This window comes from Microtus pennsylvanicus, chromosome X (genome assembly GCF_037038515.1).
Source record: "Microtus pennsylvanicus isolate mMicPen1 chromosome X, mMicPen1.hap1, whole genome shotgun sequence".
NCBI classification, from domain to species: domain Eukaryota; kingdom Metazoa; phylum Chordata; class Mammalia; order Rodentia; family Cricetidae; genus Microtus; species Microtus pennsylvanicus.
The window spans coordinates 61,554,638-61,567,839 of NC_134601.1; the positions used below are offsets into that span (position 1 = coordinate 61,554,638).

Here is a 13,202-nt window from a genome sequence, read left to right on the forward strand (position 1 = left end):
GCATGGGGACTTAGTATTTAATTTGACATAGGCTCTCCCTAAGGTAGTTCAGGTGAGCCTCAAATTGCAAGGATTCAACTGTTTTAAGCTCCCAAAGTGCTGAGATAACATGTTTATGCCACCATGTCAACATAAAATACACAACTCCCCTCTTTTCCTTTTTCCCCCAGACAGGGTTACTCTTGTAGCTTTGGAGCCTGTCCTAGAACTAGCTCTTGTAGACCAGGCTGGCTTCGAATTCACAGAGATCCACCTGCCTCTGCCTCCCAAGTGCTGGGATTAGAGGTGTGACCACCACTGCCCAGCTCTGACACACAACTCCCATCTTAAAGGAAACAAGAGATAGTTTATTCTGGAGCCATTCTGAGTGACAATGGCCTGTAAACATAGTTTTATACAGATTCTGTGTTCCAACATGGAAGCAGTTTCACAGGATTTTTATAGCTGTACAGAACAAAATCATAAATCAAGGCAAGTATGAAATACATTGGTGGGTACACCAGAGAGGTGGGAACAACAAGATGGGGAGAGCATCTTGGGCCTATAAGTTAATAGCTTCTAAGAGGTTTTATACTTCACACCTATAGTTCTTAAAGATTTGAGGAGACACGGTTTACATGATGTGAAAAAGAATTTGAAAAAAAAAATGTGTCTCTACTAAAGCTCATAAGAACTACAGTAATGTGAAGAGGCTGGAATGTTGAAGGCCCAGGGCCCAATAACAATTTACCTCAGACTTTTGTGCCCAAAATAGCCATGTGTCTCTTAGATGTAACATCCAATAAATAACGAGCATAATCTGTCTTAGTTCGGGTGTCAACTGCTATGATGAAACATCATGACCAAAAAGCAAGTCAGAGAGGAAAGGGCTTCTTAGGCTTACAGTCCAGCATTGCTGTCCATCACTAAAAGAAGTGAGGTCAGGGACCACTGGGCAGGAGCTGATACAGAGGCCATGGTGAAGTGCTGCTTACTGGCTTGCTAAACCTGCTTTCTTATAGAACCATGGACCACCAGCCCAGAGATAGCACTATCCTCAATGGACTAGGCCCTCCCCCAGCTGATCACTCATTGAGAAAATGCCTTTCAGCTGGATCTGACATTTCGTCAACTGAGGCTCCTGCTGCTGATGACTCTACCTTGTGTCAAGTTGGCAGAAAAAGCAAGCCAGTACACCAAACAAAACTCACGTGCTTCTTTTCTTAACTGCTGAGCCACCCCTGGAGCCTTTTTTCTCATGTACTTCTCTTAAATTCTTACCATTAAATTTGATATTTAGAGCTGTGCATGCAAGCACTTCCCAGTGATACCCAAAAAGTGTTCAGGGAGGATGATCAAAGGTTGGCTGACCTGAAGGAACACTGTAATAGATTGACAACTAATTAAGGACACACATGACCTATGACGAGAAACAGTAAACTACAAACCCCAATACTACGGAAAAGTCAGTGAATAAACACTATAGATTAAAATTTTAAAGCCCAACTCAAGTTGAATTTATAGGTGCATTTTATTACCCTATTATACATGAATGCAATACATGAGTTCGTGGCACAGATTATTAGATGCAAGCTACTTGGTGAGCAGAGTTCTTTAAATTATTAAGATTGGCAGGGTTCCAGAGAAACAATATAAAAATTAATGAAATCAGAAATGAAAAGGGGGTCATAACAACTGACATGGCATAAATCCAGAGAGATAATCATTAGGTCATATTTCGAAAACCTGTACTTCACAAAAATTGGAAAATTTAAAGGAAATGGACATCTTTCTGGATAAATACCAAGTACCATAATTAAATCAAAACCAGGTAAATTAAAGAACTATAACTGCTAAAGAAATACAAACAGTCATTAACAGTCTCCCAACCAAAAAACAAAACAAAAAAAAGCAAAAGACCAAATGGTTTCAGTGCAGAATTCTATAAGATTTTTTTTCAAAGAAATAATACCAATACTCCTCAAGTTGTTCTACAAAATAGAAACGGCAGGAACACTGCCAAACTTTTTATGACACTATAATTAACCTGATAAACAAACCATATTACTAAGAAAGAATTACAGACCAATAACACTGATGAACATTGATGCAAAAATGCTCAATAAAACACTAGCAAACAGAATCCAAGAACACATCAGATAAATCATCCACCATGATCAAGTTGGTGTCATTCCAGAGATGCCTGGATGGTTCAACATACGAAAATCGGTCAGTGTAATCCACCATATAAACAACCTGAAAAATGAAAACCTCATTATCATCTCATTAGAAACTGAAAAAGCCTTCAACAAAATACAACATCCCTTCATGGAGAGAGCAGGGATACAAGAAACATACCTAAACATAATAAAGGCAATATACAGCAAGTTAACAGCCAACATCAAACTGGAAGGAAACTCAGTGATCCCACTGAAATCAGGAACAAGACAAGGTTGTTCAATATACTTTTGAGTTTTTGAGGTCGTAGATTGAGCAATAAGACAACAAAAGGAGATCGAGGGGATACAAATCAGAAAAGAAGAAGTCAAACTAACACTATTCACAGTCGATAATGATAAGTGATCCCAAAAATTCTACTAAGGAACTTCTACAACTCATAAACAGCTTCAATAATGTAGCAGCCAACAACAACAACAAAAAAAACAATAGCCTACCTTTATACAGATGATAAATGGACTGAGAAAGAAATCAGAAACATCACGCTTCACAATAGGAACAAATAACATAAAATACCTTGGGCTAATAATAACCAAACAGGAGAAAGACCACTATGACAAGAACTTTAAAACTTTGAAGAAAGAAATTGAAGAAATGGAAAGATCTAGCATGCTCTTGGGTAGATAGAATTAACATAGTAAAAATGGTAATCTTACCAAAAGCAATCTATAGAAATAATGCAAAAGCTAGCAAAAGACTTAATAGACCTTGAAAGAACAGTACTCAGCTTCATATAGAAAAGCAAAAAACCCAGGATAGTCAAAATAATCCTGTACGATAAAGAAACTTCTGGAGGCATCACAACCTGACTTCAAACTACTTCAGAGCTACAATGCTGAAAACAGCCTAGTATCAGCATAAACAGACAGGAGGACCAAAGGGACTGAATAGAAGACCGGGGTATTAATCCACATATTAAACACCTAATTTTGGACAAAGAAGCAAAAAAAAAAAACATAAAATGAAAAAAAGAAAGTATATTTAACAAATGGTGCTGGCAGAACTGGATATCACCATAGGAGAAGGTCAACAGGAAGGGGAGAGGAAGGGAGGGGAGGTTTACTTTTTTTCTAAACCCGTCTTTATTGTGTGAAAATTAAAAAAAATAAATATTGCATAACCATTAAGGACATCATTGAGTACCTAAAACGCGTGAAAATGAACGGTTAAAACAAGAAAACAGGAATATTCTACATAACTCAAGAAAATGAGTTGGAAGAGAATGACTACAGTTATGCCTAAGATTAATTTCACATGGAAAATGGGACAAAAATAAAAAATGACTACAGTTATGCCTTAGATTAATTTCACATGGAAAATGGGACAAAAATAAAATACTACTAAAACAGTTGCAACATAGGAAAACTAAGGGCAGTCAGAATTGAGGCCAAAACCAGGCCCTAGGGCATAAAACCCAATTATTGGATCACTCAGGTAGAGCCATTGCCCTGCATGGATTCACTTCATATTACTTTCCTTCTGAATCTCAGAAAAAATCTTTATTGTGTAAAAATTACAAGAAAAACAGTACCAGAAAATTTTAATTATGCTAAGAAGCTAAAAAAGTGAAAAATAGTGAAATGGCAAACATCTTCCATAAAAGAAGAAAATATTTCTACAGCCTTGGCTAAATTTGACCCTCAGTTTAGATAAATGCAGAAAACAAGACACCCTTTTCAAAGTACTGAGTTGGGCAAAACTCCAGGCAGCCATCTTTTCTGGGACCTGTGTCTCAGGGTAGCGTTTTTTTCCAAACAGAAAGGGCGGGAGAATAAGCGCTCACTAGGTCCTTCATGGAGCTCTACTGCCATCATCAGGATGGAGTTTCACAACTCACAGCACCACTCAAGCTTCCTTCCCATGATTCTTAGCCATGGCGGAAGATAGAGATTACAGGGCAGCTAGAACTGTGGATGCCTCCTTGGCCTTTCTCAACTTCTCAGGCCCCAACAGAAATACTCTGTTCTTTTTCTCACCAGAACCTGAAGAAGGAAGCAGCATCCTGCCCTATGACACGAGGTAGTTGATTCGGCAGAGCAATGAAAACCCCGCCCCTCCACTTCCTGTTCCTGTACCACAGGACAGCCTTAAACTAGTAACTGGGCCTTCAGTCACTAGGGTCTACATTAATACTCTGAAGGATCCCATGATTCCAGTCTGCCTTCACAAAGAAAAAGTAGAAAACGGAAGGAGGCTAGGCTCGGCCATTTAAGAATCATTTTGACCCCAACGTTCAAAAATGGCCAGGAAAAGACTTGAAGGAACAGTGCCTACATGCTCAAGGCTAAAGGAAACATTCCACATGATGGCACTGTTGTCCCACTGCAAAGAAGGCAACCTTAATGCACTGCTCTGCTCCCGCCTTTCCTGTCTGAAAAAACTACAATACAAAAAAGAGAAGCAGAGTGTAGTAACTGTGGCAGCCCTGCCTTCTTCCTTTAGAAAGAACAAAATTGATTCACTGACAGCTTAGCTTCCATTTTAATTTTATCTGAGTGCCTCAGCTAGTAGATCTGCTCCCTCATCAGAGACCACCATCAAAACACTAAACACAGGGCTGGAGAGATGGCTCAGTGGTTAAGAGCATTGCCTGCTCTTCCAAAGGTCCTGAGTTCAATTCCCAGCAACCACATGGTGGCTCACAACCATCTGTAATGAGGTCTGGTGCCCTCTTCTGGCCTGCAGACATAAATACAGACAGATTATTGTTAAATATTACCCACATCCTGATCCAGGTAACAGGACTTGGGTGTTCAGCTGGAGGTTGACTACCTACCTAGGCCTCAAGGTTTAATGTTCCATAGTATTAGAGTGACACATATATTGAAAGGATGATAAGTTCCACTCAGACAGATCAAAGAGTTGGATCTATAAACTTTTGTCCTATATATAAAACTAAACATCTGATAAATTTCCATCTAAATTGGACTGTGTTATGCATAGCTCCTCATACCTTTCTTTTTGGGAAATCTTTTGGAGGTGACAATTTTAATGTCAATGGAAGCATGAATATCAAGGAAAGTAGGAAGAAACACTGCAAAATGAAAATTTGCACTACTTTAAGTAGAACATTCACAATTTTTTTTTAACTAAAGATTTCTTCAAAACCATACAAAGTTTGAAAGGTCTATATTGTAAATCTTTTATGATAAGTTAAGTCATCCCCTCAAAGTAGAAAGTGGGTCCTGTCCCGGCCTCTAAGGTGGGGCCTGTCTCTCCTTAGAAAGTCTTCCCTTAAGGGATCAGGACCTTACAGTCAACATCAGAGAAGCTTCTTCCTGCAGCATATACGGAAAAAAAAAAAGAGACCAACAGTCATAGAATATGCAGAAAGTGACGAAGAGTCGGGGGGGGGGGGGATGGAGAACACCACTGAGGCCTTCTGGACACAACATGGCTACAACACATATCAACTCAGACACTGGGGCAGCATGCACAAGGCCTACATGGCACTGCTCAAGATGGGGTCCTGGAGCTGAAAGGAGAAGATGACAAACAATTCCAACCCTAACCCCAAAACTATTTCCCATTGACAGCCAGTTAGAAATGCAAACTTAGCTTTCCTCAAGGGAAGCACACTGAGAAATCAAACTACTCTTGAAGCCGGACTTCATGCCCAGCAGTAGAGGGTCACCACAAAGTAAATTTAATTACATTTGGAGTTTCTGTCTCATAATGACCTCAGAGCATTTAAGAAACAAAAACAACAGAAAAATCTTACCGATAGATAGGTAGATATACACATACATGAAGGCATACTTACAACATACATACATACACACACACTGGTTTCCTGTTTTGTTTTTTGTGGTAATCCAGTGTGTACAAACATGTGTGTCTCTGTGTTTCTTTAGCTCCCTTTTTGTTTTGTTTTAGATCAGTTTAGTTTTGTTGCTTCTTTTCAGACAGGATTTCCCTGTGTAACAGTCCTACTGGCCCTGGAATTTTCATTTTAGAACAGGCTGAACTTGAAATCACAGAAATGTGTCTGCCTCTGCCTCCAGAGTGCTGGAATTAAAGATGTGCGCCACCACAGCCTAGCTAGTTCCCTTTTGTCTTTGGTTGTTTGGTCAGAATCCAATTACTTTGGGCTTAATTTATTTTATTATTATTATTTAGATGTCATATAATATATAAAAATACCTCACTTTGGAGTTATAGAAGTATATAAAGTTGATTTATACATGACATGTGAATGCAACACACAGATTTTGTAAAGGTACTAGGAGCAGGAGTTAGAAAGTTCCTTTTTTCTCTAATAAATTGTGGGATCTGAAGTACGTAGGCAACATCAAATCACTGAAAACATTTGATATTTTACAACTAATACGAATGCATTGAAAACATTGAACTGAGTCGCACGCATTTTTAAAAATATTCAGTTAAATGATTAATAAATCTATTACAGCAAAATAAATAGGTCTCAATAACTATTAAGACTCTTGTTCTACATTTCTATCCCCATAGGTAAGATTTACTGCCATGGATGTTTCTTCCAAAATTATACATTGGAAAAGGACCAGTGGCATGAACTGTGTGTCCATTAGTTACCCCACCCAGTCACTTGTAGCAGTATATAAAACTCAAATGCCTCTGGGTGATGGTGAAGCATGCCTTTAATCCCAGCACTCCTAAGGCAGAGGCAGGAAAATCTCTGTGAGTTCTAGGCCAGCCTGGTCTACAATAGCTAGTTAAGGGCAGGCTCTAAAAGCTACAGAGAAACCCTGTTTAGGAAACAACAAAACAAAACAAACTAAGAAAAAATCAACTCAAATGCCTAGGTCATGCTGCATAAGCAACGAACCCCCTCATCTGTATCCATGGCACCACAGGAGTTAACACAATAATTCTTTGCTTCCCAATCTCTCAGCATAACTTTATTGTGCAAAACCAACAACAAATTAAGGGGACCCAAAGTGTAAGAACACCTTAAGTATCGGGCAAGGGTAAAAATGAAATGTGATAAAGAAAGAAATATCCCCCTCTGCTAAATTTATGTCTCACTTTGACTGAACAATAAAAACCAAACACAAGAAGTCCTTAGAACCAGACAAAACTCCAGCAGCCATCTCCTTTGGACCTTTTGTCTCTGGGTGGCGTTTTTTCAGACAGGAAGGGCGGGAGACCAGCGCACACCAGGTCCTTCATGGAGCTCTACTGCCATCATCAGGATGCAGTTTCACAACTCACAGCGATACTGAGCTTCCTTCCCATGATTCTTAGCCATGGTGGAAGATGGAGGGTGCCGACTCGGGTTCTGTAACTTCTCTACAGGCCCCAACAGATAGATGGACTGCGGAGTTTTCTCACCAGAATCTGGAGAATGGGGCGCCTCCAGCCCTAGGACACTAACTAGTAGATTCCTATTGCAAGGGGAGCAGTGCAAACCCTGCCCCCCACTACCTGTTCCTGGATTTCAGGACAGCTGTGCCCTAGTAACTGGGCACTAGGACAATAAGGTCTATATTAAGTCTCTGAAGGATCCCATGATTCCAGTCTGCCTACACGAAGGAGGCGAGAATGGACAGAAATAGGCTTGAGGAAGCAGCGCATACTTGCGCAAAGATAAACGAAACACATTCCACACGATGGCACTGTTGCCCCGTTGCAAAGAGGGCAACATTCGTGCATTGCTCTGCTCCCGCCTTTCCAGTATGAAAAAAACGTACAATACAAAGGCAGAGTGCAAAACTGTGACAGGCAGAACTTCTTTAAAAAGGAGAAATGATTTATTGAGAGCTTAGCTTCCATTTTAATTTTCTAATTTTCTGTCAATGTCTAGACCTTCACAGGAATCCACCATCAAAGCACAAAAACAAAAATCTTAAGAAGGGAAAATGGAAAGTATAAATTCCACCCACAGAGATCACAGGGCTGTACCTATAAACTTTTGTCTCATAAATAAAACTAAATACGAAAAAAAAATTGAATCTACACTGGACCATGTTATGCATAGCTCCTCATACCTCTATTTTGAGGAAACTTTGGAGGTGACACACAGTTTTACTGTCAATGCAAGCAGTGCTCTCAAGGGAAGTAGGAAGAAAAACGTAGCAAAAGGAAACTGTGCTGTCCAAGATTTAAGTAGAAGAAGCTCAAAAGGGCTAAATTTGTTTACCAAAAACAAAAAAAAAAAAAAAACCAAAAAAAAAACAAAAAACTGGTACTTTTCATTGTGGATTTCTGAGCAATTTTCATCAAAGCCATACAAAGTTTGAAAGGCCAGGTATATTGGTGCAGGCATCTTTGAATCTTTTATCGTATCCTCAAAGGAGTAAGTGGGTTTGTTTCCTCCTACTGAGCATGCCAGGTTACATCCAATTCCCTGTCCCAATCTCTTAGGTGGAGCCTGTCTCTTCTTAGAAAAATCTTCCCTTGAGGGATAAGACAACTGAAGGAGAGCAAATGATACACTGGAAAGGAAGACGTCAAGGTACCTTTACTTGTAGATGACGACAGTAGACAGAGTCATCTTGAAAATTCCACTAGGAAACGCCTAAACACTTTAAGCAAATTGGCTAAATAGAAAGTAGCCTCACAAAAATCACTATAATACACAAATCTCAGGTACCTAGGGCATGCTAAGTAAGCCACGAACCCCACGTGTATATCCATTGCCCTGTATGGGGTAAAATAATTCTTTCCTCCTCAATCTCCTAACTTTATTGTGTAAAACCTACAAAAAATTAATGTGACCAATTTTTTAAGAACAGCATAGGTATCTGGCAAGGATAAAAACCAAGAGTTATAAAGAAGGAAACATCCTCCCCATAATAAAAAGAGTCCTAAGACCTCTGATAAATTTAGGTGTCACTTTTGATGAATGTGGAAAACAAGACACACAAAAAAAATGGCTTTCAAATTACTCAAAGCTGGGCAAAATTCTGAGCAACCATTTTCTTTGGGCCTTTTGTCTCTGGATGCCCTTTTTTCACACAGGAAGGGCGGGAGATAAATGCGCAACAGCTCCGCCATGGACCTCTACTACCATCATCAGGATGGAGTTTTACAACTCACAGTGCCACTGAGCTAAGCTTGCTTCCCATGATTCTTAGCCATGGCGGAAGACGGCAATTACAAGACAACTAGAAGCCCATATGGGCTTCCTCAACTTCTCTCCTCAGGCCTCAAGAGAAATACAGACCGTTCAGGTTTCTCATCAGAACCTGGAGAAGGAGGTGCCTTCCTGCCCCAAGATATAAGCTAGTAGATTCAATTTGCAATCTGAGCAGTGCAAACTCCGCCCCTCCACTTCCTGTTTTTGGACTTCAGGACAGCTGTGCACTAGTAACTGAGCCTTCAGTCAATAAAGTTTACATTAAGGCTCTGAAATGAATCATGATTTCAGCCTGCCTACAGAAAAAGAAAATGCTATGAGGCCAAAAATAAGAGTCCCCTCTCCCTGACCCTCACCTTCAAAATGCCTAGAAGTAGCATTGAGTATGCAATGTTCCCATGTTGAAGGGTACATTTGAAACACCTTCCACATGATGGCAATGTTGCCCTATTGCAAGGAAGGTATGAGGCATACATCTCTCCGCCCCCACCTTCGCAATTTGAAAAAAAAGTACAATAAAAAAAAAATAAAGCAGAGTCCAGCAATGTGTCAGCCCTGCCTTCTTCCTTCAGTGAGAGCAAAAGTGATTCACTGACAGCTTAGCCTCCATTTTAATTTTATCTGAGTACCACAGCTAGTAGCTCTGTTCCTTCATCAGAAACCACCATCAAAACACTAAATACAAAAATTCAAAGAAGGGAAGAAGGAAAGTACATGGAAACTGATGGAAGCAGGAGAGAAAGGGGAAGGAGATGGAGAGCTGAGGTGCCCACCTTGTCAGGCCTCCTCTGTTTTGAAGCAGACAGTGGCCAGTCAGTGATCAAGCCTTGAGTTTCCTCCTCTCCAGCCGATTCTACCTCCAGTGCATATGCTGGTGTAGGACTGTCTGGTGCTCGACGTTAAATCTTAGGCTCCGGTTCTAGGTAGAATAAGAAAATGCAGCCAGTCAGTCATATCTAGAAACCAGGAAGGCTGTTTCTCTGCCAGATTCACTTCACAGATTCCCTGGGAACAACCCACATCCTGATCCAGGCTACAGGACTTGCCTGTGCAGCTGGAGGTTGACCACCCCCTGTGATGACCTAACTAGGCCTAAGGTTTAATGTTCCATAGTATTAGAGTGACACATATATTGAAAGGATGATAAGTTCCACTCAGACAGATCAAAGAGTTGGATCTATAAACTTTTGTCCTATAAATCACACTAAATATCTAATAAACTTTCATCTAAATTGAACCATGTTATGCATTGCTCCTCATACCTTTCTTTTTGGGAGAATTTTGGAGGTGACAGTAACACGCAGTTTTAAAGTCAATGTAAGCATAGATATCAAGGAAAGTAGGAACAAAATTTGCAAAATGAAATTGTGCACTACTTTAAGTATTATTCAGTATGAATTTGTGAGAAGTTTATAAAGTTTAAAAGGCCTTTAATTTAAAGCCAGGTATGTTGGTGCAGGCATCTCTGAATCTTTTCTTAAGCTGCCCCCTCAAAGTAGTAAGTGGGTTTGTTTCCTCCATTGATCATGCCACATCACATCCAATTCCCTGTCCCAGCCTCTAGGGTGGGGCCTGTCTCTCCTTAGAAAGTCTTCCCTTGAGGGATAAGACAACTGAAGATAAGAACCTTACTCAGTCAACATCAGAGAAGCTTCTTCCTGCACCATATGCCAACAAAAACTGAGACCAACAGTCATATAATATGCAGAAAGTAACAAACTTTAAAATGCTCAACCTTAAGAAGGAAGGAAGGAAGGAAGGAAGGAAGGAAGGAAGGAAGGAGAAAAAGAACAAAGTCTCCATGAACCCCCCCCCCCCAGGGCTCAGGAGCTCTCAGGAGAGAAGATGGATAGAGTGGTTTAAGAGACAGGGGGGATGGAGGACGCCACTGAGTCCTTCTGGACACAACATGGCTACAACACATATCAACTCAGACACTGAGGCAGCATGCACAAGGCCTACATGGCACTGCTCAAGATGGGGTCCTGGAGCTAAAAGGAGAAGATGACAAACAATTCCAACCCTAACCCCAAAACTATTTCCCATTGACAGCCAGTTAGAAATGCAAAATTAGCTTTCCTCAAGGGAAGCACACTGGTGAAACAAACATTAAGGCCTAGGCCCCATGCCTAACAGTAGATGGCCAATACAAAATGAACTCAATGACAGATCTGGAGGTTCTTTGTCTCATAATAATCTCAGGGCATTTAAAACACACACACACCCAAAAATTACACATTCTGTTTTATATATTATAGCTTCCTCTTTTGGTATTTTGTGGAATTCTTTGTGTGCACATGTGTGTCTCTGTGTAAGTTTTTCTTTAGCTCCTTTTCTTTTTCACTTGTTTTGTCATAATCCATTGCTTATTTCTTTATTTTATTACTATTCTTTAGATGTTTGTTTTCTAATAAGATCCTATAATATATAAAACTACCTGATGGAGTTATAAGAGTCTATGTAGTTCATTAATAAATGTGAATATAATATGAAGACTTGAGTACAGGTACTAGAATCAGGCTTCAGACATGGCAATTTTCTCTTAAAAATATGGAGTCTTAACTACACAGTCAACATCAAACCATTGAAAACATGTGATGTTTATAGTTAATTTTCTTGGCCTCAATAATGATTCTCAGGCCGGCTATGGTGGTGATGGTGGTCTGGTGCAGGCCTTTAATTCCAGCACCAGGGAGGCCGAGGCCAGGGGATCACTGAGACTTCTAAAACAACCTGGTCTACTAGATGAGTTCCAGGACACTTAGGACTTTTATACAGACTAACCCTGCCTCAAAACAAAACCCAAATAATAATGACAACAGCTATTATTATTATTATAGAACATTTGCAAAGACAGAAAACATTCAGTAAAATGATAAATAAAATAATTCCAACATTTTCCTTGATGTTGTTTTGTCTTTTGAGACAGGGGTTCTCTGTGTAGTCCTGGCTATCCCAGAACTCATTCTGTAGAACAGGCTGGCCAAGGACTCACAGATCCTCCTGCCACTGACTCCCAAGTGCTGAGATTAAAGGTTTGTAACACCAGTACCAGGCACATGCCACCAGAAGCCCTGCTAAAAGATCTCATTATTACCATTGATTCTTTTTTACAATTCTGTCCTCATGAATACGATTTACTTCCATGAAGGTATCTCTCAATATTACGAACTGGTAAATTTCCAATAGTATACTATATATGCCAAGAGGGAGTGATTGAAAGTCAGCGGCCTAGGGCGTGCTGAGCAAGGAATGAACCCCTCAGCTATTTCCATTGCACTGCACAGGGTAACATAATCCCTTGATTCCAAATCTCCTAGCATAATCGTAGTATGTAAATCCTGAAAAAATTAATGGGACCATAATTGTAGGAACACCGAAAGTATCTAGAAAGCAGAAAATGGGGGGGAGGGGGTAGTATAAAGATGGAAATGGGAAATATTCTCCAAAACAAAATGAGATCTAAGTTCTTTGCTAAATTTAGGTCTCAATTTGGCTAAATGCAGAAAACAAGATACACTCACAATACTTCTCAAAGTACTTAGAGCTGGGCAACTCATAGCAGCCATCTTTTCTAGGGCCTTTGTCTTTGCATGGCGTTTTTTCAGACAGGAAGGGCGGGAGATAAATGCTCATCAGCTACTCCATGGAGCTCTACTGCCATCATATGGACGGAGTTCACAACTCACAGCCCCACTGAGCTCAGTTTCCTTCCCATGATTCTTAGCCATGGCGGAAGATGGCGACTACAGACAAGTACAACTGCAGGTGCTAACTCGGATTCCCTGACTTCTCTTCAGAGACCAACAGAATCATGGACTGTAGGGTTTTCTCACCTATTTCTCAGAACCTGGAGAATGTGGTGCCTTCCATCCCTAGGACACCCGCTAGTAGATTCCTATTGCGATCTGAGCAGTGCAAACCCAGC

General features: G+C 40.2%; 1 long non-coding RNA gene across 11 annotated transcripts in view; it reads right to left on the bottom strand.

Moving 5' to 3' along the window:
* LOC142841440 (uncharacterized) overlaps positions 1 to 13,202 on the bottom strand; it is an 85,324-nt gene that overhangs the window by 18,849 nt on the left and 53,273 nt on the right. For 10 of the 11 annotated variants that reach the window (XR_012909061.1, XR_012909060.1, XR_012909066.1 and 7 more), the window contains one exon: positions 10,048 to 10,193. This is a non-coding gene — a long non-coding RNA (uncharacterized LOC142841440). Of the gene's footprint in view, positions 1 to 1,309; positions 2,236 to 10,047; positions 10,194 to 13,202 lie in introns of those variants that run through there. The other variant, XR_012909063.1, reaches the window with a different exon arrangement.